Below are 12,119 nucleotides of genomic sequence, written 5' to 3' on the forward strand. Positions count from 1 at the left end.
GTGAATGGGTTACATACAGTGTGAACTCCTCCTTCAAGAGCTGAATTTTCTAAGTGTGACTGAAAGATAGGTAATTGCTCTGTGAGGCTGATTCAAACAATTTGGATGAGACACCGACTGCAAGAACACAGTGGAAGATCCTTAAAAACGTGACAAATGACTGTTCCAACCTGTCCAAGTCTGAAGGTCCAATTTGCACTGGTTTTGGTTTTATAAATGAAGAACAGTCTCTGACTCTATTTTTGCTTGCGAGCATATGTGTGGCTTCTTCAGAGGCAAGCTTTCCATCTTGTTATAAAAAGCCGATACATTAATTTTGAAACATCCTGTTTAATTTTCACATGTAAGGCAAAATAATTCCATCCTTAAATTTAGTTAGTAGATTCAAACTAGTTCAATGTACTGAGATTTTCAAAACTAATTAGTTGGTGTGGTCCCCTGGCTGTTTTCTGTGTCCATCCTCCAGTGCGTTATGCAATACCTGATTTTCAAAAATTGCTCTTTGAAAGTCTCTTTGAAAATCAGATCTATTAGAGATATTTTGGAAAACTGTTAGTCACTTTTCCCAATGTTGACTTAGATCTCTAAGGGTTTGTGTTCCTGGTATATTATGATACATGAAGATGAGTCAAGAAAATCAGTGGATAGATTTTGAAATGGCATAAATCACAGGATGCTGCAATTTCAATAAGATGGTATGATTTATGTCTCCTGGAGATGTGTCCCAGCATGCACATAAATTCATCTATTACATATGCAGATCTAAAAAAAGAAACCAATCAAAAATCCAAAAGTGACACAAATAACTGCAAACTGAGAATATTCATACTCAAAGTATAGTTTAACTTTTCTTCAGTTGAAACACAATGGACATGTGTGTTATCCTCTAAATTTAAATATAACTGGTCTTTTTGGAACAGAAGGTTGCTCCAGGAACACAGTATGGAACAAAGAAGTAACTGAAAAACATGTTCTAAAGAAGGAAATACAACAATGAATAATGCAGAAAAAGGATAGCCTTCATTTTTTCTAATTACCGATAGAGTAAACATTCCACTGTAATTCAATAGCTGAAGGAATTGCCATCACATTAAAAGTTTTTATATGTAGAATGAAACCCTGTTTTGTTTAGAAAACCTCACTACGTTTTATCCAGGTTGACTATGGAAAATTACTGTTGAAGAACCTCAGTGCAATTACTTCATCAAAGGAATCCTTTGAAGAGCCTATTTATAAGAATACAAGTAGAATATGCTTTAAATAGTAGTCAAAAGGAAGTCTGTATCTGGTTAATGGCAAGTTAAAGTGAATGACTCTTCAAATACTTAATGAAATGCAATGGATATTTTGAAGACTGTTCCCTGAACAATACCGTAACCTGGAAGTATTTAGTGGCTGATAACCCTAATTCCAAGTGATCTTGGAAGTGGAAGAAATCTGATTCTATACTGGTAGAAAAACATTTAAAAATATTCCAGACTTTTTTTTTTTTTCCATTCTGAGCCATGATAGTGTGAAAATGAATTTAAAAGCTTCCTACTGCCCTTTTTTATGAACATCCATTTTGCTTTTCTTGAAGAGACTTATATTTTACCTTTCCATGTCTTCAAATCAGGTAAAATTCAAGTACAGTGTACAGTGTTCTCATGATGACTTCTCCATCCTGAATGCTAGATATCATCTGTGCTATTTGGACTCTGCTCCCACATCATTATTTTTCTTTATTATGTTTTTAAATTGAGTCAAATGCAGTGAGTTACTTCTAAGGTTCAAGAGTTATGAAAAGCACGTCTTTTTCATTTGAACCCCACTGGGCACACCCTGTTTAGACAGGGTTGGTTCTCATGCAACTCATCGCCATCCACCTTAAGAATCTCAACAGTTCCTTTCTATAGTGAGGTCACACAATCCAAACAAAACTGTTAAGTTTTGTGATGTCATTGCTTATATCTTCAAAGTCACTGTTTTGTATGTTTAGCTGAAGTTAGAAATTATTTATTTCCTCAGCAGATTGCCAACATAGAAAAATGAGCATTTTAATACAGACAGACAGACACAAATCCTACTGTAAAGGTCCTTTTTTCCTATTCCACACCTTTTTTTCAGGACTTTCCTCAGTAACACTGTCATTAGCTCCCCCTGAAAAACTTTACTGTCTGTGATGACTAAACTGGAAATCAAGGATGACCTGGCTATTCACATGTTTTTCATAATCTGGGAATAGGCTGTTCAGAGCTGCACAGGATGTGTCTCAGTTTGAATGCTGGTTCATAACCCCTGACTAACAGAGGACATGCAAGGAGTATAGTTCCAACATTTGCATGAATTACTGTCATCCTTTTCTAGGGCATTGTGTAATCCAGCTGGGATGATGACTCTTGTCCAGAGCATGACCTAAGGGCCATCAAAATGAGAACTAAGGTTTGGATTTTTCATCTGAACCTTGAAAATGGTTGGACTGCAACTCAAGATACTGCAAAATATAAAGAAAGGCCAAAATCTGATGAAACAGCTGCTCACTTGAAATTTCATTGCCTCTTACCTAAACTAATCCTCTCTCTTCTCCAGCCATCACTCCCTCTTTTGTGGCCCACACTCCCAGAGTGACACTCTTTCCTGGGAAGGTCTTTTCCATAGCGAGTTGTGGCCTCCTGGTACTTTTGGTGAGGGGCATCTGCCAGTGCATTCCTTCATGTAAGAAATTTTCTGGAGGGCAGAAGACTGCTGACACTTGCATAGAAGCCAGGCAGGAGAAAATGTAACGCTGTCTATCACTGACACACAGCAAATGGAGCACCTGAGTACTAATACAGAGGTATACCAGTGTGTACGATAGCAAATGTTTTCGCATATGTTTTCTTCACCATTAAGTAAAGGTGAAGAGGTAAAGTCAAAGGGAGGTTCTGGGGTCTTTGGTCCACGATCACATTTACTTTTCTCTCACTTCGTGTTTAGGATGGCTAGGAGGTAGGAGGACTCATACAAAGTCTAGTTTTACCTACTTGCTGCATTTTTGAGCGAGAGAGGTAACAGTGAACTCAAAATGTATGTCTACATTACAAAAGTGTGAGAAATATTTAGGACATGCTTCCTCCTCAAGGGTGGAAGTTAAGTTCAGAGCATTTCATAGAATCATAGAACCACAGATTGTTTAGGTTGGAAAAGACCCTAAGGATCATCGAGTCCAACCGTTAACCAAGCACTGCCAAGTTACCACTAAACTATGTCCCTCAGCACTACATCTACAAAAATGACATGTAGATGTAGTGCTGAGGGACATAGTTTAGTGGTAACTTGACAGTGTTAGGTTAATGGTTGGACTCAATGATCTTAAAGGTCTCTTCCAACCAAAACGATTCTATGATTCTATGATTCTACCAGTCTTTTAAATACCTCCAGGGATGGTGACTTAACCACTTCCCTGGGCAGCCCGTTGCAATGCTTGACAACTCTTTTGTTGAAGAAATTTTTCTTATTATCCAACCTAAACCTCCCCTAGTGCAACTTGAGGCCATTTCCTCTTGTCCTATTGCCTGTTACTTGGGAGAAGAGACCAACACCCACCTTGCTACAATCTCCTTTCAGGTAGTTGTAGAGAGCCATAAGGTCTCCCCTCAGCCTCCTTTTCTCTAGGCTAAACAACCCCAGCTCCCTCAGCCACTCCTCATAAGACTTGTGCTCGAGAACCTTCACCAGCTTCATTGCCCTTCCTTAGGCACCAGCACCTCACGGAGTCAGGGAATCACGGAATCACAGAATCTTCAGAGTTGGAAGGGACCTCTAGAGATCATCTAGTCCAACTCCCCTGCTAGAGCAGGATTGCCTAAAGCACATCCCTCAGGGCTGCATCCAGGCGGGTCTTGAAAATCTCCAGAGAAGGGGACTCCACAACCTCCCTGGGCAGCCTGTTCCAGTGCTCTGTCACCCTCACTGTAAAGAAGTTTTTCCATGTATTTGAACGGAACTTCCTATGTTCTAGCTTGTGCCCATTGCCCCTTGTCCTGTCACTGGGAACCATTGAAAAGAGCCTGGCTCCGTCCTCCTTAAACCCACCCTTTAGATACTTGTAAACATTAATCAGGTCCCCCCTCAACCTTCTCTTCTCCAATGTCTTTCTTGCAGTGAGGGGCCCAAAACTGAACACAGTATTCAAAGCGCAGCCTCACCAGTGCTGAGTACAGGGGGACAATCACTTCCCTAGTCCTGCTGGCCACACTATCTGGTCTTTTTGACCACCTGGGTACACTGCTGGCTCATAGTCAGCCAGCTTGCGACTAACACCACCACGTAATTTTCTGTGGGGCAGCTTTTCAGCTGTTCTTGCCCAAGCCTGTAATGTTGCATGGGGTTGTTGTGACCCAAGTGCAGAACTTGGCACGTGGCCTTGTTGAACCTCATACCTCTGGCCTCAGCCCATCGATCCAGCCTGTCCAGATCCCTCCGTAGAGCCTTCTACGCTCAAGCAGATCAACATTCCCACCCAACTTGATATCATCAAACTTACTGAGGGTGCACTCAATCCCCTTGTCCAGATCATTGATAAAGATACTGAGCAGAATTGGCCCCAGTCTTGAGCCCTGGGGAACACCACCTTGAAACCATAGTGAGTAGTAAGGCTACATGGATATGTAGTTAGCTCCTGCAGCTGCTGGATACACCTGGACAAAATGTTCTCAGGAGAGAACAGAAACGCCAGTGGAAAGGAAAGCCAGTTTTGAGCACAGGAACAGATTGGCCTTTACAAAGAAAAGAGACCAAAGTAAAGGACATGATCACATGTCGGATACTTCTGCGGAGGACAATTTGAATTTGTTTACTAGAGTGACCTGTAGATCCCCCAGACTCCCTTAAGAAGAGATCAGGGAGATGACTGTGAGGGGTACAAAGTACATGCTCTTGCAGAGTGGGAAAGGTAGAGAAGGGAAGACAGAGAGTGGCGGAAGAGACTATTCCTACAAAGAGAGGGCTCTCTCTTTTGAAGCTGGGTTGCATTTTGTTCAAACAGTTATACAAGAAGTGCTTTCACAGCCATATAAAAATAATGCTACTGGTAGCACATGTCCAAAATCTGATAAATTGGTCCTTTTGATCTGTAGAAATGTCAAGAAGTTCAGGACTGTAATTTCTGAGGTCACAGAGCACTGAAGGAAACTTTGATACTCAGAATATCCAGAAATTACATTTCTGTCTCTTTAGCTACCATGTCAGGCTATGCCTGGATCAATATTTACCTGAATCAATATTTACTAAGCTTCGGTCAATATTTACTCACATTTTTAGTAGAGGAACTCCATTGCTATGGTAAATAACAGTTTACTACGGGTGATTGGAAGAAACTATTATACTTATTGTAGAAAGGGGAGGAGACACAGGCAGTAGTATGTTCGAGAACGTGGAGGATGCCATGCTAGGGAGCTACTAAAGCCTGGGCGTGAGATATAAAGATAGAGGAGGTGGAGAAGGCCTCTGAGAGGCAGCCAAACAGTGGATCTGGTTTCATCCCTTCCTGATGGTGATTGGCAGTTACGTAGCTGATTCATGAGGACTTCGAGGCAGATTTGCCTGCCCCTCTTCCTTACCACAACAACCACAATAATGCTAACCAGTCTTTGATCATCAAAGCTGGGAACTATTAGAAGGCAGCCCAAGAATAACGCCTTTTTCTGTAGTGGAAACTTAGAATGAGTAAGAACCTGAATCTCTGGGCCACCATGTTCCTGCAGGACAGATCCTGTCCTCCTGCTTCAGTTTTATTCCAGTACCATTCTGGATTGCAATAAATGCTACTTCTTTTTTTTTTCCCAGGCTCCCTAAAAAAAAGCCTTTCTTTCTACCCCCCAGGGGTAGATTGTGTTGGCTCCCTGTTCTTCTGAGGAGTCTGCAACCTGTGCTGGCAGTGCTGGGCACCTGCTGGACGTTCCTCTCTACCAGCCCAGCCCCGCGCTCCAGGAGCTCTTCCCCCAGGGCATGTTTGCTCCTTGCAAGGCAGCTGCTCATCTCCTTCCTGCAGAGACTGCCCCTGGACCCAGGCAGAGAAGTCAACAGCAGGCAGGCTTCCTGTCTTCTCTCCCACCACTGCCCTTTGAAAGGTCCACAAAATAAGCTGTGAGCAAATGAAGCAGATGCTATCCATCAAAATTTAATAAAAAGACTGTTATATAAATAACATTAACATGCAGTTGCCTGTAACTTTCTGGGAGTCAGTATTTGGAGCAGCATGTAGCCCTGTAGTTTGTTAAATTGGAATAATAAAATCATATAGAAAACAAGATTGTTCTAATAATGATTTTTTAATATTGATTTAGCTGTAGTCAAAGTAGGTCAGACTGAGAAGGAGAGTTTATCGATGTTAGTCCCTGTGTATGGCCATGGGCCTTAAAATTACATAATGACAATACTGTTTATGGTTTATTTTCTTAAAAATTTGTTTATCTTCTGAGTGACATAGCAGGGGGCAAAGAGTGGGGTTAAAGGAATGCTTGTATCAGAAAGGATCCCACATTCCCATAAATGCACACAAATGACTGAAAACAATTAGTGGGGTACATCACCAATATTCAATGTCGTAGGACCTTTCCCATTCAGGTGCTCAGTCCTCTGCATTCTCCGCTTTACATTTCAGGAGGGCTTGGATGCCTAACACTTCTTCTGACCCTGGGTATCAACAGGCAGCATAAGTGTTTTCATGGTTTCTAAAGGTGGTAACATCTTTTCCCCCTTTGAGCTTCGTGAGATGGACTTTAATACGGAAAAAGTAGGAAAATTCTCCCTCTATGGGCAGCAGTTCCTCTGGAGGTAGACTGGAAGCCCCCAGTCCACCCGGCAGGCACCCTGTGCTCCACCCATTCCCACCTTGATCTTCATGTTTTTGTTTGACTTTCCCTAATGCCTAAGACAAAAAAGAAGGAGAGGTGGCTGTCCATCCCCTCCTGTGCCTCTAAAGAGATGACTAAGCTATTAAATTATAGCACCTTTCAACCCCATAACAGATATCAGAACAAATGTATTAGGATTTCACTGGGAAAGGATATGAATGGGTTTTGTGAAGCAAACTGACAACAAGTTCACCCCGACCTGTTCCTCATCAAAATCTTGCTTTGAAATGTTTTTAAACACCAGATGCAGCTGGTGACCAAGGTTCAAATAACTGACATTACTAAGATGCAGCCAAGATTTCAGCAAGCCTCATGGCGACACTTCTGGACAAAGATAAGGCTTTGTTGTAAGCATGAAAGCTTGGAACACCACTAATCATATGTAGAAAAATGTCACAACAAAAATCATTAACAATCTTGCATCCAGTGGAGAGGCAGGGGAAAGAAGTTAGCTCAAGGACTAGGGGTGAATAAACGATCCTTAACTTTTAGAGTGAACTGTATGAAGAAGCTGTAATGTAAGATGTCTGATTACACCTTTGTGCTACACTGACCAAAGCTAGCAGTTAATTATTCTACCATGTTTTCTTCCACCAAAGAAGAGCAATTATAAGAGCTGTTTTATTGGCTCTTCTTGAAATTAAATGAAGAGAATAGCTAAAATGTCAAGAGTTTATTGTGTTTCTAAAAATTCAGACTTCTTTTAAACGTCATTTCACATTTTACAGGCTTTAATTCCAGATTTGCACCTGGTCTTAGCCTAGGGGCAGAAATAAAAGGATACAAGTCAAAACACAGAGACACAAGCCTCCAGTATTTAGATAGGACAGCTAACAGCACAGGGAAGCTACATATGTTCACAATGTGTTTGGATTACTAAATAAATAGCAATTATTGTATTTGCCCTCCCTTTCGGTTTGCTAGACTTTTAAAATTGCGCAGGAATAGAGAAACTGCATTTTAGCTTCCATTGATATTTGCATCAAAACAGAAATTAGTAAAATAAAATATAAGTCTGAATAAAATGAGTCAGATGTGTTTTTCCTTTCATGCTTTAAAAATTCTCCACTGTCTCTTAAAAAAACACAAAAAAATCCCCAAAACCAAACCACCCCAAAAAACCACTTAAAGCTAATTTCCCCTCTGCTTTGCTGTCCTGGTGAGAAAGCAGTAAAAAAAAGCAAAGTTTATATAAAGCAGTTCTAACCACAAATGTTAGAATTGTTCTACTAATGAAAACATGATTTTCATACATATCAAAAACATGCTTTAGTTTGAAGAAATACATAAAAACTCTATTATTAGACAGGATAATATTATATTACACTATATAGTGCTTGGTTTGACAGAGATTACAGCAAAAGCAAAGGCAGGTTGATATCTGTTTAAATAGTTTTACCTAAAGCTACCCTTTTTTTCTGATATAAATCTCCACTTTGACTACCTCCAAGATTAATTTTATATCATTTCCTTGAATTACAAATACTATAAACAAGAGGAACAGCCAGAAATTTTTCTCAGTATTGAGTCAGAAAAAAAAACATAGTTAAAACCAAGAAAACTTTCCTAAATATATGTTGTAGGGACATAAATAAAGTAAGTAAGATGAATTACAGCTAAGCATCTGTCTTCTAGTGTACAAGTAGTTTGGGATTATAAACATATGAAAAAGAAATAAAGCAAATGAAAAAGAAAAAGGAGGAAAAGAAAGCAAAAGAGCTGATAAAGTTTCTGGCTACAATACAGGAGACATATCATTACCATATGATCTAATGTGGGTGTCAGCCTGGATTGTGTTCATTGAGAGAAACCTTATTTTTTAACTGTGCTATGGAATAGAAGCAGGAGGGTTTTCCACCAAGTGACAGTCACTGAGCTGAACTTACCCCCTCCTCCTTTCCACACCTGCAAAGCCTTTTGCCTGGGTTGAATATTTAGTTTAATTACATCTCAGCTTTGAGAGCTCCTGTTGCAAATCCCTGGATTAAAAGGTACGGTTTTCAGTAATTCTCCTGAACTATGCTGTACTAATAAAACTTCAGGCAAGTCTACGGCAAGAACTAGTTGAATTTTAAGAGAAGGAAGGAAAAAATCCTACTAAATGTCTAGCAATGTTAAGTTTTGTATCCAGCACTTTTGTTTCTTGGGAACATGAGAATGCATTCTCAAGGATTGTGCAGATTTCCTACTGTTTATTTGACTGCTCTGTCTCTTGTTTTGATTTGTATAAGCACAGCTATAGTCCTTTCTTTTTCTTTACTGTAAACTTTTGCAGCAGTATATTCTCTGTTTGCAAGCCAGTGCTTAGAATCGGTGATGGAGTGAGTGTAAAAAATGCGTGAGTTCTTACATTTCTCTTTTAAACTGCACTCTGTGGTTTCTTTTTCGTTCGGGTTTCTTCATATGTATTCCAAATATTAATGAATATAATTTCAATTTTCAGAGAAAAAAATACGTAGTAATCAGTTAGACGGGCTGAGTGTATGCCTTTGTAATGTTAGAATGTGCTATGTTACAGTGTACAAACAGGGATTCACATTTAAAGAAGGTTCCTATGAATGAAATAGTAGAAAAGAAAATTCCTGGAGTTTAAACTCCTATTAACAGAGTTTGAATCTCTTTAAAACTTCCAGCTCCTATGTTTGCACACCTAGACTTTATTACACAAAATGGGTAAAACATGTAATGTAGGGGATTTTTTTTTTTGAAACTGCAGATATTGTTTAACGTGTTTTTTGTGGCATTTTGAAAGATTTCTGACAGTAGGTGAACTAATATTTAAAACTTAATATTAGGGTAAACTGACAAGAAGACCACCAATAGAGTGGTGACGTGAACTGATGAAGCACATTTCCAGTGGTATTTTAAACTGAAATGTGGCCAAGTCTATGGTATAGTTTCCTCTGTTTGTGGAAAAGTCTTCCTCATTGTAAACACATAATTAAAGCAAATTTAAACAGTTATGTCCTGCAGACATAAATATTGTTTCACAGACCTTTAAGAATTCAGATTTTTTCCCCCCTCTCTATTTTTTTTGTAAGTGAAATGTAAACATTTCTTACTAGTACAGTTTTGTGTATATTTTTTTTCTCTAACTGTTTATGTTCATTTACACATGCAAACAATAGGAACAGATGTGTGTGCCTGTGGTACAAATACATATACGAATAAAGATATGCAGACACATATCTATTCCTGTTTCCTGATTAATATGTAGCTTGTGTGTGCTATTTTCTCTGCTGTGTCCTCAAATTAGATCCTTGATATCCTTTGTTGTCCTACAGTTTTCCTTTATACACAACTCTTACTGATTTCATTATCATTTTGACAAAACAGAGACCAAAGGAAAAGGCCTACTACAGGGTTTAACTGAGATAAGTGAAGTCATCAATATTAATGTGAACAAGAAGTGTGAAGACACTTCCAAAGTACCTTTGCATTGTTTTTGGGTTTGTTTTTTTTTTTGAGGGGTAGTAATTTAACTCCAGGATAAGATCCTGATTGTGCTTTCTTGGGACGGACGGTGCTTCAGCAGTGACCCTGGGGGGGAATACAAGCAGTTTTAAATATTTAAAAATATTTTAAAAATACATGAATACATAAAAAAGAACAGGGGAAGCTCTTTAAAAAGTACTGACTGCCAGTGCCATGCCAGGGTTGGCGTGCAGCATACCCAAAGTTTATTGATGTTAATGTACATTCTGAAAAATAATTTGTACTGGGGTAATGTTTTATTGATCATTTTCACAAGGCAGCTTATTACAATGAATGGTGATGATTTGGCAAATTTGTCGTCCTGTTTCAGACTATTAATAAATTGCATTGTTGTATTACAATAATTCATACATAATAATGATTATTTCAAAAATCTTCTTTTGGTTTGAACCATGGTAAGAACTCACCACCACGTATTAACACCACTTTGCTGTGACATCCTTCCTTGTTCCTGTGTGCTCCTGGGGGTGTTGCCGGGGAAGGGACTCAGCCCCAATGTCGGTGGGGGGGGGCAGGGCAGGAGGGAGCGCAGGAGGATGGCCCACATGGCGACACAGCCTGCCCCTGCTACATGGCACGAGTTTGCACAGCACTGAGTTGGGCCAACAGGGCATGCTAAAATGCTCTAGTTGACATTGGGGTCTGCAAAACCCCTCAGTGTATGCAGTAGGTAATATGTCTGCTCCAGGAATAGAAAGTGCTTTCAGGTCCAACTAAGCAACCAACTATGTCTCTTTATGAGGCAACAGAAAGGGTACTTTATCCATGTGAAGTCACTTTGAAGTCTTTGGGACATCTGAAGGTCGTAGATACCTGTCTTACTGTTACGTAGATGACAGAATTGCAAGTTATGATTTTAAAATACTAGCATGTTTTATGAGGTAACCTTATCATCCTCTCAAGACTCAGCCCTACAAGTTTCTGCAGGATTGCATTATTGGCATCTGTAGGTAGAAATTCATGAAGGAAATTGAACCCAGGCACAATATAGACTGTATCTATTTCCAGGCCTTTGTTTTTTATTTATTTAGGGTTTTTTTTTATACTAACCACTCCTATTAGAGTACCTGGATGTGTTATTCTAGAAAGAGAGGCCTCAGTATACCACTCTCACCTCACATCAGCTGACCATTTTAGTCATCTACCTGGTAGGTTCCACATGTCAATGCAGAAAGAGAGGCGGTCCTCCTCCTCTGCCTCTTCCCCATTTTTTTATCTTTCCATTAGTCAATATGGAGCTGAGAAATGCCATACCACGCCCCTAACTGTTAGATAATTTCTGCTAGAAAAAAATCAATCACAGCTAGTGCCCAGACAAGGCATTTCAGAAGTTACTGACCTGAAGAAGCAAGTAACATTTTTGCTTTCATTACGGAGAGCAATATCTGTATTCAGGACTATGCCATCCATTTTATGCAAAGGCTTCTAAATAAATGACAAGTTTGCCTTTCTGTCACTTGGCAACTTGAAGGCAGGATTCTTCATATTTTTTTCTTTGTGAGCTCTTTTTTAGATCCATGAAGGTTTGTAAAAGATAAGCTTTCTTTTGTATAATGAACTGTAAAAAAAAAATAAAAAAATTTCAGAAAATTAGGTGATCTATACAGCCTTAATACAAAACCTGCAAACAGTTGTTTTGTAATTTCTCCTTAGCACACAATGACACAGGTAGCACAATGTTGTGTTGAAATGCATTTAGGCCTAGGTCCTGAGAACACGTATTTAAGCAGTTTTCCTTGTTAATATCTA

At 39.4% G+C, this 12,119-nt stretch overlaps 1 protein-coding gene across 1 annotated transcript in view; it reads left to right on the forward strand.

Annotated features, from left to right (window-relative positions):
- The first annotated feature begins 8,680 nt into the window (after positions 1–8,680).
- Positions 8,681–12,119, forward strand: part of DCN (decorin) — a 40,259-nt gene continuing 36,820 nt past the window's right edge. The window contains exon 1 of the mRNA XM_054184014.1: positions 8,681–8,866. The gene's annotated coding sequence lies outside the window, so the exon portion shown is untranslated. The remainder of the gene's footprint in view (positions 8,867–12,119) is intronic.

This window comes from Rissa tridactyla, chromosome 1, assembly GCF_028500815.1.
Source record: "Rissa tridactyla isolate bRisTri1 chromosome 1, bRisTri1.patW.cur.20221130, whole genome shotgun sequence".
Classification (NCBI taxonomy): domain Eukaryota; kingdom Metazoa; phylum Chordata; class Aves; order Charadriiformes; family Laridae; genus Rissa; species Rissa tridactyla.